Source organism: Montipora foliosa, chromosome 13, assembly GCF_036669935.1.
Source record: "Montipora foliosa isolate CH-2021 chromosome 13, ASM3666993v2, whole genome shotgun sequence".
Classification (NCBI taxonomy): domain Eukaryota; kingdom Metazoa; phylum Cnidaria; class Anthozoa; order Scleractinia; family Acroporidae; genus Montipora; species Montipora foliosa.
Genome location: NC_090881.1, coordinates 39430978 through 39433477, shown reverse-complemented (window position 1 = coordinate 39433477; position 2500 = coordinate 39430978). Strand labels below are relative to the sequence as shown.

Here is a 2500-nt window from a genome sequence, read left to right as displayed (position 1 = left end):
TTAACTTTGTCTGGTTGTGGCATCACCATCTGTCTGTCTGACTACAGGTATATGCTGCCAGAATCACTTCAGCCTTACTGCGCAAATAAAATGCTTGTCTTTGTTCAAGAATTGGTACCCACCAAAACACATAGACAACCATGCAAACAACATGATTGTATAGTCCTACAGTTTTCTATACACCTAGAGAGAACAAATTATCAAAAATTTGAACTGGAGAATAGATCAATGTTGTGTTCACATGGATGTTTGTGTAGATGTAGATGTACATGTATATAGATATATATATATATATATATATATATATATATATATATATATATATATATATTATACATACTAAATGAATAACTTGTTTCTATCATATTTATTCTCCATTTATAACAAGAGTTACATGTCTTCCAATACTTGCTGTCTGTACTAGATTTACCTTCAGCTGAAGTGCCAAGAGTAATAATAATTTTGATTTATTATTTTTGTTAAAAAGTAATTAACCAGTGATTTTTTTATTTCAATCTTGCAAACATGAACAGAAATTCAAGGGATGGTAGGCAATGGAAGTGGAGAAGGCATTATTAGACAGTAGAAAAGAGATGAAGGACATTATTAAAGGTGGGCATCCCCTTCTCATATTACTTCAGTGTTTTGGGCATTCCTGGTAACCTCCCAGGATGCCCAGATTCCCAGCGTTTCAGCATCCCCTCATTCAGCATCCCCAGCATCCCAACATTTCCTTGGAAAATCAAAATGCATTTACAAAATAGAAACTTTTTCCAGTACATGAAAACCTTGGTTTATCCTGCAGGCGAGACAAAGCAATTTTGCAAAAATATGCGAAAATGTTTGAGCACAACCCAGGATTTGCTAATGCACGCTCTTGTTCATGGTTTTGTCTGCCATAATAACAGGACCAATGACAAATTTTATCTTTTGTCAGTGATGTTGTTAAACCATAAGGCATGATTCCATCATTCATAATTTCTATCCACGGCATTTCTTACGTAAGGCCACAGGATGGCCCCACAATGCAATTGTATAGGCTGGTTTACACGTATGGAGCAAGCATAAGCACAAGCAACATACACAGCTACAGTAGTGTTTTGATAATTGGTTTCTTTCGTAGTCTAGAACAATATTGACAGTAATTAACAAGATAATGCACCTGCTTATGCTGCTAATGCTATGCTTATGCTTGCATCATATGATTGTGTAAACCAACCTTATGTTATGTGTTGCCAAACAAGTAATTTCTGAAGTGGACATACACATAGCCGGTTGTCAATTTCTTCCTTCCAGATGACCAAAGTGTAACCTTCAACACCCTCAAATGCCACACCAGATGCATGAAAAATACAATCCCTCCAATTGCAAAAATCGAGTAAGCAAGATATGTAAAGACCATGTAATCATGTATCATTGCACGAGACTGCGAGCACTCACTTTTCCAGTTGTCCCAGAAGCGAGTACATTGATCAGCGCAGCCGGATTGTATCACTGCCCGTGAGACTAACGGTTATCATTTTCTTATTAATTGCTTTTAAAGGCGTTTTTGAGATAGATGATATCATTTTGGGTACAACGATTTGCCCACAGCATAAAGGTAAAGGCAAAGGTAAAGTCACTTTATTTAAGGTAATTCCCTTGAAATTGTTCTATCAAACTTTTTTGGAAACTTGGCATAATTAACATTCATGATATGAACATTAAAAAAATGCAATAAACAAATGGGGTCATCGTGCTTGTTTACGTGTCAGCAAGCTCTTAAAATGGGGTATTTTTACTTTTTGGGCATTAAAAATTTGAATCACCTTCATACAGAAATTAAGTCTTGGTTACTTCAAAGACAAAATTTTATTTTGAAAATAAAGCTTCTTTTATTCACACAAGCAGTATTGCTTCATTTACGCCGTTTTTGATTGCCTGGTTGTGGGAATAGTGCACTTTTTGGGACAGATCCCTGGTTATAAGCTTGAAGTCCTTGCCTTGGCTAAAACACACCCAGCACGGAACTGTTTTCCAAAAAAAAAAATTGATATTATACTATCAAACTTCTTTTCTTCTTCAAACATGCTGTTTATTAGGCTGCTCTTAGCAAATACCTGGAAAAGAAATCGGGGGTCACCATGCTCGTTTTATAGAAAAGAAGTATTTATTTCGCTATCGGGCTTAGTTTGAGGGAAATCTCATACACGTGCTCATGTGCGCGCGCTAATGACGCGAAAGTCGTGCGCAGTAGGGATGCGCAATGCAATACTAAGGAATTACCTTAACATCGGCATTTCCTTCTGCTACGAGGGTGGTATCAATGGAAGCCGACGGTGCGCCCTTTACCCCCCTCCCTCTGTCAGTGCTCTGTTTTAAGGGGATTTAAAGCTATAGCTACACGGATCAGAGGAAAGTCGAAACAGACGTTGAAGTCACCAAGGATCAAACCGGGGACCTCTTGCTCCGAAAGCCGTGCACTAGCCATCTGAGCCACGACTGCTCCGATTTGGAATCC

The 2500-nt window shown here is 37.9% G+C and overlaps 1 protein-coding gene across 1 annotated transcript in view; it reads right to left on the bottom strand.

The window, feature by feature from the left end:
• LOC137983220 (uncharacterized) overlaps nucleotides 1-2500 on the bottom strand; it is a 93311-nt gene that overhangs the window by 65022 nt on the left and 25789 nt on the right. The gene's annotated exons all lie outside the window — the stretch shown is intronic.